Source organism: Schistocerca gregaria, chromosome X (assembly GCF_023897955.1).
Source record: "Schistocerca gregaria isolate iqSchGreg1 chromosome X, iqSchGreg1.2, whole genome shotgun sequence".
Taxonomy (NCBI): domain Eukaryota; kingdom Metazoa; phylum Arthropoda; class Insecta; order Orthoptera; family Acrididae; genus Schistocerca; species Schistocerca gregaria.
This window is the reverse complement of record NC_064931.1, coordinates 369,075,293-369,100,658: the sequence shown is the minus strand read 5'-3', so window position 1 is coordinate 369,100,658 and position 25,366 is coordinate 369,075,293.

Genomic DNA, 25,366 nt, shown 5'->3' with positions numbered 1-25,366 from the left:
CACCAGAGGTGTACGGCCAGTGTAGGAGATCGCTCCCCACACCATGATGCCGGGTGTTGGCCCTGTGTGCCTCGGTCGTATGCAGTCCTGATTGTGGCGCTCACCTGCAAGGCGCCAAACACGCATACGACCATCATTGGCACCAAGGCAGAAGCGACTCTCATCGCTGAAGACGACACGTCTCCATTCGTCCCTCCATTCATGCCTGTCGCGACACCATTGGAGGCGGGCTGCACGATGTTGGGGCGTGAGCGGAAGACGGCCTAACGGTGTGCGGGACCGTAGCCCAGCTTCATGGAGACGGTTGCGAATGGTCCTCGCCGATACCCCAGGAGCAACAGTGTCCCTAATTTGCTGGGAAGTGGCGGTGCGGTCCCCTACGGCACTGCATAGGATCCTACGGTCTTGGCGTGCATCCGTGCGTCGCTGCGGTCCGGTCCCAGGTTGACGGGCACGTGCACCTTCCGCCGACCACTGGCGACAACATCGATGTACTGTGGAGACCTCACGCCCCACGTGTTGAGCAAATCGGCGGTACGTCCACCCGGCCTCCCGCATGCCCACTATACGCACTCGCTCAAAGTCCGTCAGCTGCACATACGGTTCACGTCCACGCTGTCGCGGCGTGCTACCAGTGTTAAAGACTGCGATGGAGCTCCGGCAAACTGGCTGACGCTGACGGCGGCGGTGCACAAATGCTGCGCAGCTAGCGCCATTCGACGGCCAACACCGCGGTTCCTGGTGTGTCCGCTGTGCCGTGCGTGTGATCATTGCTTGTACAGCCCTCTCGCAGTGTCCGGAGCAAGTATGGTGGGTCTGACACACCGGTGTCAATTTGTTCTTTTTTCCATTTCCAGGAGTGTATTTTGCAGTCGTGGCTTATTAAACTGATAGTTCGGTAATTTTCACATCTGTCAGCACCTGCTTTCTTTGGGATTGGAATTATTATATTCTTCTTGAAGTCTGAGGGTATTTCGCCTGCCTCATACATCTTGCTCACCAGATGGTAGAGTTTTGTCAGGACTGGTTCTCCCGTCAGTAGTTCTAATGGAATGTTGTCTACTCCGGGGGCCTTGTTTCGACTCAAGTCTTTCAGTGCTCTGTCAAACTCTTCACGCAGTATCGTATCTCCCATTTCGTCTTCATTTACATCCTCTTCCATTTCCATAATATTGTCCTCAAGTACATCGCCCTTGTATAAACCCTCTATATACTCCTTCCACCTTTCTGCCTCCTTCTTTGCTTAGAACTGGGCTGCCATTGAGCTCTTGATATTCATACACGTGGTTCTCTTCTGTCCAAAGGTCTCTTTAATTTTCCTGTAGGCAGTATCTATCTTACCCCTAGTGAGATAAGCTTCTACATCCTTACATTTGTCCTCTAGCCATCCCTGTTTAGCCATTTTGCACTTCCTGTCGATCTCATTTTTGAGACGTTTGTATTCCTTTTTGCCTGCTTCATTTACTGCATTTTTATATTTTCTCCTTTCATCAATTAAATTCAATATTTATTCTGTTACCCAAGGATTTCTAGCAGCCTTCGTCTTTGTACCTACTTTATCCTCTGCTGCCTTCACTACTACATCCCTCAGAGCTACCCATTCTTCTTCTACTGTATTTCTTTCCCCTATTCCTGTCAATTGTTCCCTTATGCTCTCCCTGAAACTCTGTACAACCTCTGGTTCTTTCAGTTTATCCAGGTCCCATCTCCTTAATTTCCCACGTTTTTGCAGTTTCTTCAGTTTTAATCTACAGGTCATAACCAATAGATTGTGGTCAGAGTCCACATCTGCCCCTGGAAATGTCTTACAACTTAAAACCTGGTTCCTAAATCTCTGTCTTACCATTATATAATCTATCTGATACCTTTTAGTATCTCCAGTTTTCTTCCACGTATACAACCTTCTTTCATGATTCTTAAACCAAGTGTTAGCTATGATTAAGTTGTGCTCTGTGCGTGCAAAATTCTACTAGGCGGCTTCCTCTTTCATTTCTTAGCCCCAATCCATATTCACCTACTATGTTTCCTTCTCTCCCTTTTCCTACACTCGAATTCCAGTCACCCATTACTATTAAATTCTCGTCTCCCTTCACTATCTGAATAATTTCTTTTATTTCATCGTACATTTCTTCAATTTCTTCATCATCTGCAGAGCTAGTTGGCATATAAACTTGTACTACTGTAGTAGGTGTGGGCTTCGTATCTATCTTGGCCACAATAATGCGTTCACTATGCTGTTTGTAGTAGCTTACCCGCATTCCTATTTTCCTATTCATTATTAAACCTACTCCTGCATTACCCCTATTTGATTTTGTGTTTATAACCCTGTAGTCACCTGACCAGAAGTCTTGTTCCTCCTGCCACCGAACTTCACTAATTCCCACTATATCTAACTTTAACCTATCCATTTCCCTTTTTAAATTTTCTAACCTACCTGCCCGATTAAGGGATCTGACATTCCACGCTCCGATCCGTAGAACGCCAAGTGTTATGTGGAATGTTCGATGTTTTGTAATCATTATTATTATTTATTTGTAAAATATTTTTTTACCCAACCCATAGTCTACTTTATCTAAGTAATCCTTCAATGTATAAAATGCATTGCATAACAGGTAATTTTAGTTACCTTTTTTAAGTAAGTGCATTTTTTCTATTTCTTTAATCTCTTTTGGTAATTTATTGCCACTGCGAGTTACCAGGTTAAGTCGTCAGAGAGGTTCCCACCAAGCGGACTATATCGATAACAAAGCAAGTCACCTATATAGCCCGTGCACGGCGCACTATTATTTCATGACGGTATTTTGTTGTGCAAACTGTTTTGTTACATAAATAACCATATGCAGTTTATGAAGATTTATACACCTAGGACGTGGTAACTGGAAGGATAACTCTCTTGGCCTCTAGTAAAGCAATATTCTCATGACTAAAATCTCACCATGGACATCTTTCTTACTGCGATAATGTACACATGTAGTACTTTCGTCACTAAATGTATTCTATAACAGAATTTTTGAATGAAAATGGGGTGAGTTAGATTTGAACATTTGGAGTAAAGTCGATGAAAAAGGGGGATTGTGGATAACTGGTTCAATTTCTGACGAATCCGGAGAGTGAGGCAGATATTGAGTCAGTGAGCCACAAGACCTCTTTTTCATCTACTAGTGACGTCACAAAACTTGTAGAGAGCCACGTTAACATTAGCTAACTCGATCCGTGTGATGACAGCTTTATTGAAGCGTAGAGAAGTGTAAGGCTACTTGTGACTTACAGGTTAGTATGAAAGATGAGCGCCCGATCCTGCTGTTGTAAAGTAGCACTCACAGGATGAAAGGACCGATTTTCGGTACCAGATTGCCTCTCACGAAGCTGTGTCTTGTGACTGTGGAGGGTATAAGATGAAAATTAGGCGATGCAGTGTACATATCCGCAAATGTGCGTCATTAGGGGAAGAGTGAAGAGGAATAACTTCGATGCCATAGTCCATGCTTAAGGCAAAAGATGTACAGATTTCGTCTGGTGAAAACAAAGAAGCTGTGTTCGTGTTTATTCCTCCTCCACTAAGAGAAAACGTATATGTTCCATCAAACGAAACTGGATACAGAACAACGTCACTGTTATGTCCCTGCGACCAAAAAGGGCGCTAATACTATGTTCATTTGGTATTAGTAACTTGATTTACTGGCTAATAGCAAGTTGTGGAACTCATCATTCATTTCTGTAACTTTTTAGAGACAGCCTTAAATTTATTTTAATAAGTAATCAGTACAAAATTATAGACATTTTCTGAAAAGAGATTAAATATTAAAATAAATTTATACCAGTCTTCGAAAAAGTTTCATAAATATAGACACAAAATTTTTTTTTGCATCACCCTGGTTCCCAGAACTCCTGAAGATAGGCGTTGACTGTGGATATTGTATCACAGACGCAGTCCGTTTGACTGTTCAGAGATGTCACTAAACCCGCCAAAAGATGTAAAAAACCATGCATGAGCAGCGCCTATTAGGCGGAGGGGGTCCGACAGCCGATCAGTTCCAGTCATTCCACCAGGAAGGAGGCACACGGCTCGTGTTTTCTGTAGTTCAACCATGCCTCGATTGGGTCTACATCCGAAGAGTTAAGTGCCCAGGGCAGTATGTTAAACTCATCTTGGTGCTCTTCGAACCAAGTACATACACTGTAAGCTATAACATGATGCATTGTCCTGCTGGCAGTTGCCATCGCGGCGAGGGAAAACGGACTGCATGTAGTAGTTGACATGTTCCCCAAGGATAGGTGCATACTTGTATTGATCCATTGTGCCTTCCAGGATGACGAGATCTCCTTGGGAATGCCTTCTGGCCTGAACCCTTCCGGTGATTGCTAGAGTGTGTTCGGTTTCAGACGCTTCACGGCGTACATGCCGACTGTCATCTGTCAGCTGGAGCATAAAACGTGATTAATGAGAAGAGGTGACCTTCCACCACTCAGTGGATGTCCTGTTGCTGTACTGGTGTGCAAATCCCATCCTTCATCGCCAATGAACTACAGTCAGCATGGGTCCATAAACCAAGCGCCTGCTGCGGGGGCCCATATGCGCCAACGTTCGCTGAAAAGTGGTTGAGGAGACATTTTTGGTAGCCCCTTGGATAATTTGAGCAGCCAGCTGCTTAAACGTTGCACATCTATTCACTTGTACACATCTCTGCAGCTGTCGTTCACTCCTGTCATCTGTAGCTCGTGGTGCACCACAGTTGCCTCGGCGCCGTTTTCGGATAGCGACATTTTGGCATCAACGGGCAGTACGCGCATACTTTACAGACTTAGCCGTTTCAGAAATTCTTCCACCCTTGGCCCAAAAGCCAATGACAATGCGTATTGGCCGTCAGACAAATCTCTCCGTTTGCGCTTTACGACAGCGACTGCACCGTCTTTCGCGCTCTCCCGACATACTTTGTGTACTCTTCACCGTTAGTGCTGCCACCTGCCGTCTGTTAGTGGCTATTGTACGTTGACGTCGAACATTGTCGGCGGTCTCAGTAATGTGACTGGAAGTGTATGTGCTGCCATGTCCGGTCAGCAGCATCTGACCTGGCCTCTGTTATTGAACACACAACATACCTTTGATTTCGTTGGCTGCTGACAGTCTGCGGTCCTGTTGGTAATGGGGTGGTACATGGGCTGGGTGCCCATGCTACAGATCAAGTTCTCGTCAGATGAAAGTCTGTTCGCTGCGCTGTCTTGTCGCCAAGAAAGAAGAATTATTTCTGAAACTATTCTCAAGGAAACATACGTCGAATTCCCACGTCCCCAGATCCATTTTCTCTATCCACATTTTGCTTACTACCCCTTTTTCTCCTTCTCCCGTGTGACAATGAATACTCTTACGACTTCTGGTGAATAACTCCAGTACGAAATCGTGCGTCTGCAACTGTGTATTTCTCCTTACAGGTTGTCTCACATTTGTTTTTTTTCCGTTTTTGTCTTTAAAATTTTGTCCATGTTCTTGAGGAAAAAAAGCAGTAAACTCACTGATTTTGTTATACTTCCTTTTCTTTTCCTCGAAATCATACTTCTGTTCTTTCTAAGATGAGTATCTGCAAACATCATGTCTTGGTACTTCAGACTTGTTCCTTACTCCCGCTTATTCCCATTCTTTATTTTGAAAAAAATTTAGTGATTCCCTATTGCATTAGATTTAGACAGGCATACATTGCCCATTTTTGAGGACATGCATTGACGTGACTAAATCGTTCGAGTCCGAAACACATATCAACTTCCTGATCGCTGTAAAATGCGTAAACAAAGCGCTCCGTCTATTACGTAGATGACTGGAGGATATCCGGTGCTTCAGTTAGAATAGAACTACTACCGTTCATAAAGAATTTGAAGCGTACTCATAGAGTTACGAAGGGTTTTTAATTGGTTGTTGTTGTTGTTGTTGTTGTGGTTAAAGGGACAAAACTGCGAGGTCATAAGTCTGGTTTACAAGTGGCACACTGTCTGGGTATCAGCAAAAACTAAGGGTTCGTTTCTTTCTCAGTTGAACCCAATCAAACACCGCCCACGGCACAGTAAGTTGATTGTAAAGTGTTTTATTTTAGATTAGTTTTGATTTTTACTTTCTGTAGCTATTTTACTGGGTAGTTTTGATAAGCTCGAAGTGTGTGCCACTACCATCGCACAACTGATGCTGCTGGACCAAGACCGATGGTCGTTGATAAATGTTTCATGTGATTTATTATGAACTTCTACCAGAGCGTCCGCAATGACACCTGTGAGTTCTTCATCGCTGTTAAAGAGAGACCTGTTCAGATGATGCTTCATGTGCTCCTAGAAATACAAGTCCGTTACCAAAGTGACCTTGCAGATTAGTTAACAGAGCCATAAAAATCTAGTCGTATTGCAGGTTATAAGTTTACTGACCTGTCAAAAAGATATCTCTGAAGTCTTCTTCTTTAATTCTGTAGTTGGTGATTGCTAAGTACTTTGAGTGAGCTTCATATAACATTACTGAAGTAGTTTTTCGTCTTTATGTACATTTATTATCATTGTAATTTTTGCTGATGATCAGCTTTTATATAATAAACTTCACATTTGAAAACTGCCATTTATTATGTTCAGTTTAGGGGAACAAAGCTCATCACCCAACTACTGTCGACATAGGGAGAGTTCTAGCACCAACTAAATCCAGTGGGTAACCGTACTCGTTCCAATCGTAAGAAAATTTCACCCAATGTGCAGTGCTTTTTCGAAATGTCCTTCATATATGTAAACCCATTCGTCAAACGGAAATCCTCATAGTAAAATCTACTGTTATGAAAACCCATTCAAACAGGCTTGTAAATGATGCGGTATAATATCACCTTCTACAATTTTTTCAAAAGGAAAATTTCGGTGGAAATAGCCAATGTGATTAAGACATATTATGGTCTGATTGTATCGAGATTTGGACCATGTGTAAACAGTTGATAACCTCCTCATTGTACTGAATGCAGAACTATAGTCTCTTAAATGACTGCAAACTTTCGGAAAGCTTAGGAGAATATGTTTGTTATGGCACAATTAGATTATCAAATGGTTCAAATGGCTCTAAGTACTACGGGACTTATCATCTGAGGTCATCAGTCCCATAGACTTAGAACTACTTAAACCTAAGGATAACATACATATCCATGCCCGAGGCAGGATTCGAACCTGCGACCATAGCAGCAGTGCGGTTCCGGACTGAAGCGCCTAGAACCTCTCGGCCACAGCGGCCTGCAATTAGATTATCAGGGTACAGTTCACTGTGTAGATGCGTAAAAAATTTAGGGAAAGTACCTTTTCAAGAATACCTAATAACATCAGAGAAATTCCATAACAAGGCGGGAATTAATTCCATGAAACCATCGGGTAAAGCTATCTGTAGCAGATATGAGGCAGTACCGGCGACCGCCAGCAAATTACTTACATGACAAAACACCGCTGGTGTCGCGCCAGTACAGCAGTGTACGCGGACTGAATACTAGGCGAGCTGCGGGAGCGCGGGATTTCATAAAGAGGGACGATATGAGATGCTCCGCCGACGAGCTTTTTATGAGATACTCGAATTGCTTGACTGGATGGAGCTTGTGGCGAGAGGAGGACAATTTTTTTCGACGTAATAGGCGGAGATAAGTCCATAAAATTTTAAACAAATTAATCGAAGCAGAGCACGAAAGCAACGCTTATTAAATAAAGATATCCATTTGCTTCAGTATGTGAAAAGTAAGGAGGGGAGAGAAAAAGAAGAAGATAAAATTACAGTTCACCGTCAAGTAGAAGGATACGGCTGCCGTTTACTGAATTAAAACGATTACGGCTGGGCAGGGATTCAATTTCTGCCTTTCCCGATTACGATGGCACTTAACATGGGACCAATCGCTCGGTATTTTTTGTTATGTGTGAGACTTTAGTCTGATTATGTATTCTATATTCACAATATTCATCGCAAGCCAGTTCCAGATTCTTACTATCATTATTATTATTATTATTATTATTATTCGTTAACTGTCCGTTATTTGTTGCTGTTGCATTCCCCATCTTTTTCTTGATGTTACAGAATCTTGTTTTACTTTTTGTCTTTATTCGTATGGTAATCATTAGATGCATTTTTTGTAGACGTTCAGTCTACTTCCCTCATAAATTTTCTTTTTGGCGTGCATATGCTGCACGGCACCCTCAAAAGCGCCATCCCTTCGGAAACCAGTAATCTTTGGCCACAAGTAATGGACAGAGGTCGTCCAAAGATTAGACATGCTCCACAAACAGAGGACGCAACTCTTGGTTCACCACAAACAGAGGACGCAATTCTTGGTTCGCCAATCACCTCGGCGAAGTACCCGTGATATTGCAAGGCAGTTCCAGAGATATCAAAGTCTGGTTGTTGAAATACTGCACAGTGAAGAGCTGAATCCATATCCAACACCAGCAGTCAGAAGATCGCATTCGACGAGTAGAGTTCTGTGAACGGCTTTTGAACCAAGAGGAAGATAACAAACATTTTGTAAATAATGTGATATGGAATGACGAATCTAGCTTCATTCGTGAAATTATTTTCAATCACTGCAACAACCATTATTGGTCAGAACACAACCCACGTGACATATGTAAACGTGGCTTTCGGCACACTTTGGCATAAACTTGTGGGCTTGAATTGTGAGAGCAGTGCTTTTGGGCCCTTGCCTATTGCCAGACGAGTTGAACGCGCCCCTCTATAGTGCGTTTCTTTGCAATACTGTTCCTGATGCATTACAAAACGTTCCATTTGGTGTTCAACGACAGTTATGGTTACAGCATGATGGTGCAACGCCACTCTTTGATGAATGTGCGTAACTATTTAAATGAAGGGTTTCCAGGGAAATGGATTCGTCGTGGAGATCCAATGCTCTGGCCTTCACATTCCCCGGTTTTTTATTGGTGGGGACACTTAAAGGAACAAGTTTATAGAACTACAGCCATGGATGTGCACGATCTGTTAGCAGGTGCGTTTCGTTGGGTCCAAAAAAGTATGATCCAACAAGTGGCGACGTGTGTGCAAATGCAAAGTGGTCATTTTGAATATCTTCTCTAAAGTAAACGTTGCTTGCATGTGTACCCACTGGCTCTGTGAAGTCAAGCCTGGACGTCAAACGTACAATATGGAATAATTGTGCATAGCATAATGTGCAATCTGGTGTAGGCTACCTATTGTGTTCTTTGTCCCTCATTGAATAAAGATGATGATACTGTATCCACTGGTATTTTCTGTCGGCCTTATTTATGTCATGGACGAAACAAAGTGGTCGTTTACGTCTGGATGAAGTTCATTTTATGTCTTAATGTCTGAATAAAGCAACAAAGCTATATACACAAGATACCGTATTCTGGAGACGTAAACTGGATACTATTTGACGCTTTCACTGTAAAAGAAAATACTTGGCGCGAACACGACTCAAACATCTGCGAGGCTACATGTCCAGTCCCGACGACGTTTCCTCGTTTCTCTATGAACTAATAGGACAGCTCTGACACGACTCAGAGTTCATTCTACCTGTTCTCGGCCACACTGCACGCACGCAGTTACAGCATTGCTAGAGCCTCCTTCTTTAAATCCCAATTCTATTAAACCTGTTGGTGGGACTAGATTTTTTTAGATACACTTTTTCCTCTAAATGGTATGAGCAATCGCATGGCGATCGCGAAGTGTGGCATTTTTTTCACCCTGTTTTTACGCAGCCCTGAATTTTTCAGATAAGCAACAGCTGATACGTTGTCAGTACAGCATTTCAGAGACAATAATGTACTTATTGTAGTGGGACGTGGCCTATTAACAGGTATGTGTGTACGTGCACTATGCAAGACACGTCCCCACCTGGTTTGTAAGGTAGTTCCTTGCTGTCGCCTTCGGACAGCACCTGCATTAAAGACTGGTACCATCCCTAGTCTGGAAGTATTTTACAAAGTGTGGTAGCAGTGAATCACAATACTCCATTTGCTGTAAAAGATTGAAAGCGGAATGAGGCACAACAAAACTGTGACATCATATAAGAAGAAAACATCCACAGTGTTCCTTGGAAGAGGAGGTAAATTTAATTGATATGCCCATAATTTTATTTACGCCCTATAAACTAGGATAATAACTGAACGGTTAATTTCGTGGCCACTTTCGGTTAAAAAATTGGTATCATCTAAAAGTGACGATACAGGTCATCAAGTTGAGACCTTTCGCACTGGCTGGCGCCGCGCCAGTCTCTTTCACCTTCGCGATCTCTTCTGGAGACAATAAAGCCGATTTCTGCCGCAATCAGCCCCATTTCGATCGTGATACTCTAGACCTTTACGTGCGTTAGAATTTTTCAATATTTTTTCGAACTCTACGTTGATAAAAAACCGAAAGCCGGTTATTTAAGAAACCGATTATTCTGAGCGGTTTTAACAGCCGGATTAAAGTGGAGCCGAAAAGAACCAGTGCAACCGTAAACCGGTTGTTTCAGCGATAGCCACCCTCCCCATGTTGTCAGCCTCGCTGGTCTGCACCTCATGTGAGTTATTCGGCCCCTCCACCCTCCGTATGCCTGGACGCGGACTTCAGGAGAAGCGGCTGTTCTTATTGCTGTACGGCATGTCGTGCTGGCGAGCCAACGCGGCCTTGAACTTCTCACAGTAACGGTAGGTCACGAAGTGCGCACCGCCACAGTTTGAACATTTAGGTTTATGCGGCCGCGGTAGTGGGCAGTTGCAAGGTGGCGTTGCCAGTTGGCTCTCATACACTGAAGAGCCAAACAAACTGGTACACCTGACTAATATCGTGTAGAACCCCCGCGAGCACGCAAAATTGCCGCAACACGACGTGGCATGGACTCGACTAATGTCTGAAGTAGCGATGGAGGGAATTGAACCATGAATCCTGCAGGGTTGTCCGTAAATCCGTAAGAGTAAAAGGGATGGAGATCTTTTCTGACCAGTGAGCCTTGAGCAGCCGCTGGTGAAGTATCAGTGCAGTAGCGAGTCGCATATTTAGCTTTCATATTTGTTTTACACTTTGATTCTTAATTTCTTTCCGAGTGTTTGCGCGCTTGCATATTTAATTACATAAAATCCTTGCGTATTCTCGTATTTGAGAGGAGTAATATTGCTTACCGATAGCTGTAGAGTGTAAATTCGTGGAGTCGTTAGTCAGTTGTTTGTTTTGGACAGCCAGTGCGCTTTTGACACAGCGCAGTTAGCCTTGAGCAGCCGCTGGAGAAATATCAGTGCAGCAGCAGTGCAGTAGCCAGTCGCATATTTAGCTTTCATAATTGTTTTGTAGTTTGATTCTTAATTTCTTTCCGAGTGTTTGTGCGCTTGCATATTTAATTACATAAAATCGTTGCGTATTCTCGTATTTGGGAGGAGTTATATTGCTTATTGATAGCTGTAAAGTATAAATTCGCGGAGTCGTTAGACAGTTGTTTATTTTGGACAGCCAGTGCTTTCTGTTTATTTCGTAGAGTCAGTTAGCAGCAGACAGAGGCCAGTGCACTTTCATCTGTGCTTGCAGAGTGACGTGTGCGACCAGCAGTAGCAGAAACTAGTCGTATATTCAGTTTTTCTAATTAGTTCCGCAGGTTTAATTCAAATTACTTTGTGTGTTTGTGTGCTTGCGTGGTGAAATTTTTCGGATCTTTGGAATTAGAAAGGGGTAGAATTTTAATAATGGTAGAGTGTAACATCGCGTAGGCGGTTGTCATTTGTACTAAGACAGAGGTAGGATCGCGTTGTAATATCTGTATAGTGGCATAGTCGTGGTCATTTCATTGCTTAGTTTGTAAGTAATTGTTCATATATCGCAGCTCAATCTGGCGCTGGTGACGCAACTGTGCAGACGCATATTGCTGTTTTATTTGTCTCAACTCCATACGTCCAGATATTATCAGTAGGATGGATAGGGTGTGTGCGTGTTGTGTGCTGGCGCAGGAGGAACTGGCCGCGGTTCGCGAGCAGCTGAGCGTGCTGTTGGCCTCTGTCAGCCGCCTTCAGGCTGCTCCCTCGAGGTGCAGCGACGGCGGAGGGTCTGGCGCGTCGCTTGAGACACCCCAGGTGTCGCTTGCTGCGTCTGCTGACTCAGCCGGCGCGTTGGGGCCGCCATCACCTCAGGGTGAGTGGCAGACTGCAATGCGTTCGCGTTCGCGTCGCTCGAGGCAGAGGGTCAGTGTGGAGGCTGTCCGGCTGGCTTCGCCCGTTCGTCCTGTCAGTGGGCAGGTAGCCGCTCCTTCAGCAGGGCCCGAGCAGGCACGCGGGGGCAAAGGCTTGCTAGCTATTGGGAGTTCCAATGTTAGGCGGGTGATGGAACCCCATAGGGAAATAGCGTACAGGGCTGGAAAGAATTGCAACGTGCACTCGGTTTGTCTGCCGGGGGGGCCTCATCCAAGATGTGCAGGCGGCCTTGCCTGCGGCTATCGAGCATATGGGGTGCAGTCGTCTGCAAGTAGTTGCTCATGTCGGCACCAATGATGCCTGTCGCTTGGGTTCTGAGGCGATCCTCAGTTAGTACGGGCGGCTGGCGGATTTGGCGAAGACCGCTGGCCTCGCAAGCGGGGTGCAAGCAGAGCTCTCTATTTGCAACATAGTTCCCAGAGTGGATCGGGGTCCTTTCGTTTGAAGCCGAGTGGAGGGTCTAAACCAGAGGCTTCGTCGACTCTGTGACGGTCTTGGCTGCCGATTTCTAGACTTGCGCTATTGGGTGGGGAATTGTAGAACGCCCCTAGATAGGTCAGGGGTGCACTACACAAAGCAAGCGGGTATTCGGGTAGCAGAGTACTTGTGTCGTGCATGGTTTTTTTTTTTAGGCTAGGCAGTAGTGCGAGGTGTCCTGATGAACACTCACCAGTCGACGTGCAGGCAGGGAAATCAGGACGCGCTCAGTGTAAAGACACTTCAGCTATCAAGATATTAGCAGTAAATTTTCAGAGTGTTCAGAATAAAGTTCCTGAATTTACTGCCCTCCAGGAAGCGTGTGGCGAGCAAATTATTCTCGGGACTGAGAACTGGCTCAACCCTGAGATAGGAAGTTCTGAGGGTTGGATCGTGTATCGGAAAGACAGATTAGACACCGTAGGAGGTGGTGTCTTCAGTGCAATTGACAAAAATATTGTGTCTACTGAGGTCGAAGTAGAGTGTGATTTTGAAGTTATCTGGACACGTTTAACAGGGCTATGGGAAATAAAGTTAATTGTGGGGTGTTGTTACCGGCCACCAGGTTCCAATGTGCAAGTTCTAGAATCATTCAAAGGGAGTCTACATTCTGTATCGCAGAAGTACCCGGATCATGCTATAATAGTCGGAGGCGACTTCAACCTACCTAGTATAGACTGGGATGTCTATGGATTCATTACAGGTGGTACAGACAAGCCGTCGTGTGAATAACTTTTGAACACATTATCCGAAAACTGTACTGAGCAGCTAAATCGACAGCCAACGCGTGACGGAAATATTTTAGATCTGGTAGCTACGAACAGACCAGACCTCATCGACGGTGTCAGTGTTGAGACAGGGATTACTGATCATGATGTTGTCATTACGACTATGGTAACAAAAGTTAAAAAGTCGGTCAAGAAGGCTAGGAGAGTATTCTTACTAGAAAGAGCAGATAAGCAGTTGTTAGCATCCCACATAGTAAATGAATCGACTTCATTTACTTCCGGTACGATGGACGTGGAAGAATTATGGGCAAATTTTAAGCACATTGTAAATCACGCATTGTACAATTATGTGCCGAAAAAGTGGGTTATGGACGGAAAAGACCCACCGTGGTTTAAAAGCGCAATTCGGAGAATACTCAGGAAGCAAAGACAGTTGCACTCGCGGTACAAAAAAGATCGGGAAAATGAAGACAGGCAAAAGTTAGTAGAGATTCGTGCTGCTGTAAAAAGAGAGATGCGCGAAGCATACAACCACTACCACCGTCATACCTCAGATAAAGATCTTGCTGAAAACCCAAGGAAATTCTGGTCTTATGTAAAATCGGGAAGAGGGTCGAAGGCTTCCATCCAGTCACTCACTGATCAGTCTGGCCTGGCAACGGAAGACAGTAAAACGAAATCTGAAATTTTAAATTTACCGTTTGAGAAATCTTTCACGCAGGAGGATCGTACAAACATAACGCCGTTAGAGTCTCGTACAGATTCCCCTATGGAATGGCTCAAATGGTTCAAATGGCTCTGAGCACTATGCGACTTAACTTCGGAGGTTCTCAGTCGCCTAGAACTTAGAACTAATTAAACCTAACTAACCTAAGGACATCACACACATCCATGCCAGAGGCAGGATTCGAACCTGCGACCGTAGCGGTCGCTGAGCTCCAGACTGTAGCACCTAGAACCGCACGGCCACTCCGGCCGGCTACCGTATGGCGGACATAGTGATAGACATCCCTGGGGTTGTGAAGCAGCTGAATGGGTTGAAAATAAATAAATCACCACGTCCTGATGGGATTCCAATTCGGTTTTACAGAGAGTACTCTACTGCATTGGCTCCTTACTTAGCTTGCATTTATTGCGAATCTCTTGCCCAACGTAAAGTCCCGAGCGACTGGAAAAAAGCGCAAGTGACGCCTGTATAAAAGAAGGGTACAAAGACGGATCCTCAAAATTACAGACCAATATCCTTAACATCTGTCTGTTGCAGGATTCTCGAACATATTCTCAGTTCGAATATAATGAATTTCCTTGAGACAGAGAAGTTGCTGTCCATGCATCAGCACGACTTTAGAAAGCATCGCTCCTGCGAAACGCAACTCGTTCTTTTTTCACATGATATCTTGCGAACCATGGATGAAGGGTATCAGACGGATGCCATATCCCTTGACTTCCGGAAAGCGTTTGACTCGGTGCTCCACTGGCAGGCTCCTTAGGTACGAGCATAAGGGATTGGTTCCCAAATATGTGACTGGCTTGAAGACTTCTTAAGTAATAGAACCCAGTAAGTTGTCCTCGATTGTGAGTGTTCGTCGGAGGTAAGGGTAACATCTAGAGTGCCCCAGGGAAGTATGGTAGGTCCGCTGTTGTTTTCCATCTACATAAATGATCTTTTGGATAGGGTGGATAGCAATGTGCGGCTGTTTGCTGATGATGCTGTGGTGTACGGGAAGGTGTCGTCATTGAGTGACTGTAGGAGGATACAAGATGACTTGGACAGGATTTGTGATTTGTGTAAAGAATGGCAGCTAACTCTAAATATAGGTAAATGTAAATTAATGCAGATGAATAGGAAAAAGAATTCCTTAATGTTTGAATACTCTATTAGTAGTGTAGCGCTCGGCACAGTCACGTCGATTAAATATTTGGGCGTAACAATGCAGAGCGATATGAAGTGGGATAAGCATGTAATGGCAGTTGTGGGGAAGGCGGATAGTCGTCTTCGGTTCATTGGTAGAATTTTAGGAAGATGTGGTTCACCTGTAAAGGAGACCGCTTATAAAACACTAATACGACCTATTCTTGAGTACTGCTCGAGCGTTTGGGATCCCTATCAGGTCGGATTGAGGGAGGACATAGAAGCAATTCAGAGGCGGGCTGCTAGATTTATTACTGGTAGGTTTGATCATCACGCGAGTGTTACAGAAATGCTTCAGGAACTCGGGTGGGAGTCTCTAGAGGAAAGGAGGCGTTCTTTTCGTGAATCGCTACTGAGGAAATTTGGAGAACCAGCATTTGAGGCTGACTGCAGTACAATTTTACTGCCGCCAACTTACATTTCGCGGAAAGACCACAAAGATAAGATAAGAAAGATTAGGGCTCGTACAGAGGCATATAGGCAGGCATTTTTCCTTCGTTCTGTTTGGGAGTGGAACGGGGAGAGAAGATGCTAGTTGTGGTACGAGGTACCCTCCGCCACGCACCGCATGGTGGATTACGGAGTATGTATGTAGATGTAGATGTAGTATGTTGCGAGGCATCCCAGATATCCTCAATAATGGTCATTCCTGAGGAGTTTGGTGGCCAACGGAAGGGTTTAAACTCAGAAGAGTGTTCCAGGCGCAACTCTGTAGTAATTCTGGACGTGTGGGGTATAGCATTGTCCTGCTGGTACTGCCCAAGTCCGTCGAAATGAACAATGGGCATGAATGGATGCAGGTGAAAAGACAGGATGCTTACGTTCGTGTCACCTGTCAGAGTCGTATCTAGACGTATCAGAGCCCCACACCGCTCCAACTGCACACACCCAACACCATTACAAAGCCTCCACCAGCTTGAACAGTCCCCTGCTGACTTGCAGGGTTCATAGGTTCAGGAGGCTGTCTCCATATTCGTACACATCCATACGCTCGATACAATTTGAAACGAGACTCGTCTGACCAGGCAACATGTTTCCAATGCTCAACAGCCCAGTGTCGGTGTTGATGGACAAAGGCGAGACGTAAAGCATTGTGTCGTGCACTCACCAAGGGCACACGAGTGGACGCCTCGGATCCGAAAGCCCTTATCGATGAAGTTTCGTAGAATGTTTCGCCCGCTGACCCTTTTTGATGGCTCATCATTGAACTCTGCGTCAATTTGCGAAAGGGTTGCACTTCTGTCACGTTGAACAATTCTCTTCAGTCACTGTTGTCCCGTTCTTGTAGGAGCTTTTTCTGGCCGCAGCGATCTTGGAGATTTGATGTTTTACCGGATTCCTGATATTCACGGTACACTCGTGAAATGTTTATACGGGAAAATTCCCAGTTCATCGCTACCTCGGAGACACTGTGTCCCATCGCCCGTGCACCGACTATAAAGCCACGTTCAAACTCACTTAAATCTTGATAAATTTACATTTATACTCCGCAAGCCGCCCAACGGTGTGTGGCGGAGGGCACTTTACGTGCCACTGTCATTACCTCCCGTTCCTGTTCCAGTCGCGTATGGTTCGCGGGAAGAACGACTGCCGGAAAGCCTCCGTGCGCGCTCGAATCTCTCTAATTTTACATTCGAGATCTCCTCGGGAGGTATAAGTAGGGGGGAGCAATATATTCCATCCAGAAACGCACCCTCTCGAAACCTGGACAGCAAGCTACACCGCGATGCAGGGCGCCTCTCTTGGAGAGTCTGCCACTTCAGTTTACTACATCTCCGTAACACTGTCACGCATACCAAATAACCCTGTGACGAAACGCACCGCTCTTCTTTGGATCTTCTCTATCTCCTCTGTCGACCTGACCTGGTACGGATGCCACACTGATGAGCTATACTCAAGTATAGATCGAACGAGTGTTTTGTGAGCCACCTCCTTTTTTTGTTGGACTACATTTTCTAAGGACTCTCCCAATGAATCTCAAACTGGCACCGGCCTTACCAACAACTAATTTAATATGATCATTCCACTTCAAATCGTTCCGTTCGCATACTCCCAGATATTTTACAGGAGTAACTGCTACCCGTGTTTGCTGTTTGTTCCGCTATCATATAATAGGATCCTTCTTTCTATGCCATTGTAAAAGCAGTAACCGATCTAACAACTGCGCCACACATTTGTTGTCTTATATAGGCGTTCCCGACAGCAGCGCCGTATTGTACCTGTTTACGTATCTTTGTAATGGAATACGCTTACCTATATTAGTTTCTTTGGCGCTTCAGTGTGTGATTACCCGCGCAATTAACGCGTGCCTCAGGGTAGGAGCAGTAGCGTGCCGCATGCCCCACCCCCTGTTAGAGAAAGCGCTGAAGTGTTCCTCTCTTCTGGTGAAGTCGACCATGGAGTGGGGAGGCAGCAGGCATAGTATTCGACCCGTTCCAAATGTCCGCCTCCCTCAGAGTCTGGAATGGAAAACAAAGAGGCAGGAGAACTCAATGAACACTCTCAGGTAGCACCTACTGAAAACAACGAGTCACGTTGTCGAAATGTTGCGTAGCCTGAAGAACTATAACAATGCTGCTGTTGAATACCATGTTAAAATAAGCAAAACTGCTGTGTGTGACTGTTCGTTTTGCGTGTATAATAACTGCCGTTAAGGCAGATGCCAAGATGAGAGTCATTAGAAAAACCCTCGAGAACTGTAGTTCATCCACAAACTAGGTAGGCTACCTTACAGAACTATTCATACCTTATAGACCTATACTTGAATACTTCTCGTCATAATGGGATCATTACCAGCCAGGGTTGACGCACGAAATAGAGAAAATCAAAATAAAGTTGTATTTTTCATTACAGGTTCATTTAGCAGTCGGGATATGCCACAGAGATACTCCACCATCTCCTGTGGCAGTCACTACTAGAGAGCCGGACTGTATCACTCTGTAGCTTACTGTTAAAATTCCGAGAGAGGACGTTCCTAGAAGAGTCCACCAATATATTATTTCCACCTACATGAGTCTGTCTGTCTCCATAAATGAGTGGTCAGTGTCGATGGCTGCCGAACGGAGGACTCACATCCGCACATTCGATTCCTGGCACTGTCTGGGACTTTTCTTTGGTATGAGGAATAGTGCGGGGTCCACTGAGCCTCATGATGGCAGTTAAGTTGCTACATGTCCAAGTAGTAGTGGCTCCAAGCCTCCTAACTCGACAAATGTCGGGAGAGCAGTGACTGACTACACGCCTCTCCATACGGCATCCAAGTGACGCCATTCGCTGAGGATGAGGTGGTCACATAAAAGAGTGTACACAGAAAGGAAACCTGAGGGCGGCTCCTTTGATTTTTATGAAGCCAAGCGTTAGCGTTGGGCTCGATGCCATTTAAAATGAGTAAACGCAAAACGATAGCCGCTTAGTACTACGGCTCGAAATGGACATTGTTATGAACTGGAATTAATGTAACCGACTAAATGAAAACTTTTACGTAAGGAAACGATTGTGAATCAAGGTGTGATAAATCTTTAGTTATAAACTTATCACATGAGCTTTTAAATTAAGTAACCTTCTCATGTACAAGCCGTGAACTGCCACTACTTCTAGCTTCAGTGACGATGAAGCTACTTTGTTTTGTAAATATCGGTTCTTTACTTTCACAGATTTTATTTTATTCCTTAGTTTTTCCGTTCTGGGACTGTGAACTAATAAATCAACTTTTCTTTCATCAGAAACAGCTGTTATTCAACACTCTTTTTCATTCTTGTTTTCATCGCGTAAGCATTCCTTTAAATAAAGTCAGTAGATGACTAAAATTTAATTTGCACAAATGTTTTCAGTTAGGGCCAGACCTACAAGTTCACTCTAACATGTTACGTAATATGAATCATATTCGTTTAATAAATGACTATTTATAAGGGTCTTAAATAAACTTTGTTCTAAATGTGAGCTTTCAGCTTTTCTGTTATGTGACTATTGGAGTACAATGTCTTCTTCCAGCAGTAAGTTCGTTGGTTGTTCGATTTGGTGGAAGAGACCAAACAGCGAGGTCATCGGTCTCACCGAGGAAGTCGACTGAGCCCTTTCAAAGGAACCATCCCGACATTTGCCTGAAACGATTTAGAGAAATCACGGAAAACCTAAATCAGGATGGCCGGACGCGGGATTGAACCGTCGTCCTCCCAAATGCGAGTCCAGTGTGCTAACCACTGCGCCACCTCACTTGGTGAGCAATAAGTGCTACAATAAATAGTGATCACTAGTTTGAGAAAAGTGCATCTGCTCTCACGAAATGTTAACAACCGGTTTTACGATAAGTATGGCCCCGCACGCATAAATAATCAACTGTAAAATAGTAAAACGTGTAATTTTAGATACGAAGTTCTTGTGTATAGATTACAATCGCTTCCTGGAAAACCATATGCAATTCCAAATTTTTGTTTGTCTTTCCTTTCCATGCCTTTTATTAATGTATTAATAAGTACACTATGTTAAACTTTATTTCTGTTTAGTTTACAGTGTAAGTAACGTAAAAATTGAAAACGGAAAGTATAAAATAGCTGCTACAAACGAACCCGCGACCTGTGGGTTAACGTTCCACGACGTTTCCCCTCTGCCAGGCAAGCTTGCAAACTGAACTTTGATAAGTGGCTTATCCGGCGCCCGATCCGCGCCAAAAATGCTATTTTCCTTCAAACACCTGGGCCACCTGGAGCTCCCACTTCTGTCCCTTTAATTTCTGGCCAAGCCCTGCATATACCACAAATCAGTGATACCATTGTTATTTATAATCTGTCTTGGTTGAGAAAAATGTTAATTCACATGACTGGTTTCCATTCCTCTAGAACCATCTTCAGATCTGCAATTTCGGTTACAGGAGTACAGGAGTAACCCGTCCATACACAGCAACCTTCACATGCTGCGTCACATCTTGTAATGCCGAATAAGCGCTGTTCCCTTGTCAGGTGCACGCTACTGCGCTCAAATAAAACATATACTTCTATTTTCTCCCCTACATACTGAGTGAGATATATTGGTTACATTTAGTATAGAGCAACGTGCGCCTAAAATGAACCAAACGTAAAGTAGCTAGCGACCGCATTTTCCATTGCAAACCCTTCAAATTTTTTTCTACAGAGCCCCTGTAAATTAAGTTTCACAGTAACTATGACCCATAACGAGAAAACAGATCCTGCTTCATCATCAAGCTGTGATATGAAACTATAAGACACGAAAGAAATCAATTTTATATGCCAATTAATTTCCTTGGAATTTAACGAGATGCATACGTGTGAAAGAAGTCGTTTTTACAATCAAATTTTCGCTCTGTACCGGAGTGTGCGCTCATATGAAACTTTCTGGCAGGTTAAAACTGTCGTTTTCAATTTTTTATCGGAGAAGTAACTGCAGGCGTTAATGTAGCTTCATTTACATACAGTATTTTTTACAGTTTAAAGAGCTTTTACTGTAACAGCAAGAAAATCGAAAAACTCATTTTTCTCATGTATTTCCATTAGGCGCTTCGTGGGAATCACACGTTCGTAGCCTTTTCTCTTACTACTACTGATTATATGTTTCCAATTTTTAGATTGCATCAGACAATTGTTTACTTGCAGGTAAGCCCAGCAGCTAAAATGCACAATTAACATGCAGATTCTTGCATGTACATTAAATTTTGGCGCATGGATTTTAGCTGAGTCCATTCTGCATACTCTCTATTCTATGACATGACGGCCGGGTGGGCCATACTGGTCTTCTGCGGTCATAACGGCGGACCTGCACTTCCTTCCTACATATATCAAGGAAAGACCATGAACGTAACATCAGAGAGATACAAATACATGCGGAGGTTTATTAACAGTCATTCTCCCCGCAAGCCATTCGCAGGTGTAACAGGAAAGCGGGCCAACGCGTACGTGAAGAACCCTCTCGCACGCAGTGTAAGGTGCTTGTGGATTATGCTTACAGATGTAGACCTCTAATAGATGCAAGATGTTTAGTTACCACACTCCCAAAGTAAAGTCAGTTTCTGAGCATTGCCTTTAAACCACACGTTATGAACACAGTGATTAAAAGAGTACACGGGCCACAATTCCGTGTTTGATGCCTAGTATTTACGTGTTTTGGGTGCTCTCTTTGCCATCTGCGCCCGCCTGGCGCTGCTTGTAATGTGTTGTCTCTTCCCCGGTGTTCCCTCGGACATCCGCGCCCGACTTGGGCGCCATCTGTGGCAGCTCTCTGAGGCCTGTCCTCTGTCGGGCGTTCCCTTCGCGGTCCGCGCCCGCCTGGCGCTGATCCTGCGGTGTTGGCACTTCCCTGGTGCTCCGACGGTCGTCCGAGCTTGGCTCGTCCATCATCTGTGGTCGTGGCGGCTGTCAGAGGCCCGTCCTGCGTCGGCAGCTGCGTTCGCTGTCCACACCCACCTGGCGCTACTCCTGCAGTGTTATTACTTCTTGAGGAGCTTGTTGGTTCATTTCGTTGAGCCCTGAAAGGTCCAGAGCCGGACTCCACTCCGAGCTGAGCTGGTAACTGCTGTCTCGGTTTATTACGTTGGCTGTGACCTTGATCTCGAAGGCCTCCTTTATGACACTGTCCCAAAATCTTGGCGTCTGTGTCACAATTTTGGTGTTGTTATAGTCCATTGAGTGGCCGAGCTCCAGACAGTGCTCTGCTATGGCAGATTTTGTTGCATCTCCGAGTCTGGTGAGTCGCTGCTGTTCTTTGCACCTGACGTCCAACGTCCTGGTTGTCTGGCCAATGTATGACTTTCCAAACTGGCACGGGATGTTATAAATGCCTGGTTTATGTAGCCCCAGGTCGTCCTTCACACTCCCTAGCATGGCCCGAATTTTGGAAGGTGGACAGAAGATACATTTTATATCATATATGATATAACAAAGGACAGGCCTCAGAGAGCTGCCACAGATGTAGACCAAGTCGGGCGCGGACGTCTGAGGGAGCACCGGGGAAGAAACAACACCTCACAAGCAGCGCCAGGCGGGCGAGGACCAGTCGCGACTGAGATGTTGCAGCGAACAGACGTGGAGAGTGCGCTCGCGCGCTTCGCGAACGATGCGGCAACCGCAACCGCGCCGGCCGGCCGCGGTCCGGCAGGGCCTGCCCTGACGGCCGCCCCGCCATCAGCCGGCGCATCTATGACGACTCAACCCGCGGGACAGGGAAGAAGTAGTACCTCGACCGCGGAGACATACATGGACGCTGATATGGAATACGGTTCGGATTCGAGTGCCGCTACAGCGGAGGACGACAGAGTAGAAAGGAGGGGGTCCGCGCTGTACAGAAGAAGCCGACGAGACCGATCTTTAGAGCGTCACGCAACGCGCCGTGACACAACTACAGAGGGCTTCAAGCAGCCGCCGCCGAAGAAACAAGCCCGCGCGAAAAACCTTACGGTTGTAGCGCGAGAGCTGGACGTGAGCAACCGCTACCAGCCTCTGCAGGGGGAGGGGGCGACCCTAGAAGAAGCTGGCCGTTCCCTCGCCGAGCAGCAGAATCAGAGGGAAGAGCAACAGCATGCTGCCAACGCATCGCACCAGCAACAGGACGACGCTCCGCCATCGCGGGGCCAGAATGCAGGAAGCCGCGCACCGCCGCCTGGTCCACAGCGACGAATCCCGCCGATTGTGCTAGTCTACAAGGAATCATATACGGACTTCAGAAACTGGCTCCATTCCACGTGTACACAGCCGTTCACCGTGCGTCAAGCCGGAAACGGCGACACGCTGAAGTTGCAACTGAACTCAATCGATGACTATGTGAAAGTCCACGACGAGCTTGGGAGGAGGGGCGTCCCGATGTACACGTTCCAAGCTGTTCGCCCTCCAACTTTGAAGACGCTCATCAGACGCATTCCACCGTCGCTGCCGAATAATGAATTAAAAATCGCCCTTGAAGATGCAGGGTTTACAGCTTCAGTCGTTGACCACCATCGCATGCCGGGCACTAATGAAAAGACGGGACACAGAGTCGTTGTCCTGCCCGACACGCCAGCTCACAGGAAAATATTTGAGCTGACCAGGCTGTATGACTTGGACATCAAAGTTGAGAAGCTCAGGAAGTCAAGGGGGCCGGTTCAATGTTTCCGGTGTCAGGGCTTCCGCCACGTTGCCCGCCTCTGCACCATGCCTTGGCTCTGTGCCAAGTGCGGCGGGAACCACGACAGCCGACAATGCACCAGGGGCCGCGAACAACCCGCTACCTGTGGCCTTTGTGGCGGTAACCACCCAGCTAACTACCGCACCTGTGTTAAACACAAAGAAGAGAGCCGACGTCAGCGAGGTCTTCCACCTGCTCCGCCGAGGCCTCCCAGGAACCACAGACGCTGGCAGCAACTGCCACCACCAGCACCCCCGACGCCTGCTGTGACCAAAGCGTGGCCCTCGCTGATAGAGCGGAGGGCAGCTCGACTTCACTCGCAGCAGACTGCTACGGATGCCATGAAGCAGACACAACCACCCTCGACCACGTCGATTGCCCTACCAGGACCAGCAGCACCGCCACCTTCAAGCCAGCCGACTCATCCAGCACCATCAACATCACAGACTGAGCTGAAGGACCTATTTACACTTTTGACGACCATCGCGGCGTCACTGGCAGAGGTCACCAAGACGCTGGCCCAACTACCAGCCACCATCACCGCCACTGTTGAATTGTCGGTCAGCAGAGCCATCCAGGCACTCAGAGAAGGCAACGTCCACCATGCCTAGACATCTTCCTCTCGACGACCTTCGTATCCTCGAGTACAATGCAGACAATCTCACTCATGACGTCGCAGAACTCCAGCAATTCCTCAGTGATCATGATATCGACATCTGTCTTGTCAATGAGACTTTTCTTAAACCGGGGATCAGAAGCAACGTGGCCAATTACTGCTGCTATCGCACGGACCGCCTTACCCATGGGGGTGGCACTGCCATCTACATACGTCGCTCCATCAAACATTACGAAGTGCAGGCGCCTACCACAAGGACCATCTAAGCAACAGCGATCGTAGTGGAAACAAGGACTGGACCTGTGACATTTGTTGCGGTGTACCGCAGCCCTCGTCGCCTACTCGACCTCGACGACGCCAGAACGCTATTACGGATGCCGGGAAAGTTCCTTATAGCTGGGGACCTGAATTCCAAGCACGCTGCATGGAACTCGCTACACACGAACATGAGCGGGCGTCTTCTCCTGCAGGCTGTTGAAGAAGCCCAGGCACACGTCTGTGGCCCTGAAGAGCCAACTTGCTACCCGTCCAATGGCGCACCGGACATCTTAGATGTGGCAATTACTAAGGGAATTCCCCAATACATGACTGCGGAAGTGATCCATGGACTGAACTCCGACCATCTGCCGGTATTATTCCAGCTTCAGGTTGCGCCGGAACTTTCTGCAGGACGCCTCAACCTGAAGCACACGAACTGGGACCAATTTCGTGATTCTGTTGCCTTCTCTCTTGACGTCATCCACGACCCAGACGAAATCGACGAGACCTCCGCAGAACGGTTCGCCACTTCCATCACGGACGCCCTGGAACTGGCCACACCACCTCCAAGGCCACCTCATCGTCCACCACCGGATCTGCCACCGCACATATTGGACTCCATACGCACCAGGAATAGACTCTGCCGTGAGTGGCGCCTCACGCGCGACGCAGCACTGAAACAACGCATCAACCAACTTAGACGAGACATACGGGCAGCCATAATTGAACACCGGAACCAGCGATGGGCTGCGAAGCTGCGATCGTTTACGCCCGACCCGATGAACTTTAACTCCATCAGGTTCTTCACAAATAGACGAAGCCGGATACCGCCGTTGACAAATGATGATCGCACTGTGTACAAGTCGGAAGACAAGGCCAATATGCTGGCGGACGTTTTCGAAACGAACTTTCGACCGCTGGACGACGGAGTTGACCCCCAGCGGGTTGCAGACATTGAAAACGAAGTTACTACCATACTTCGTGCAGCCGACGACGACGCCGACAACGATGACGACCTCATCCCTCCAGTAACGCCTGCTGAAATCGACGCTGGCATCCGGGCCTTACCCGCCAGCAAAGCACCTGGCTGCG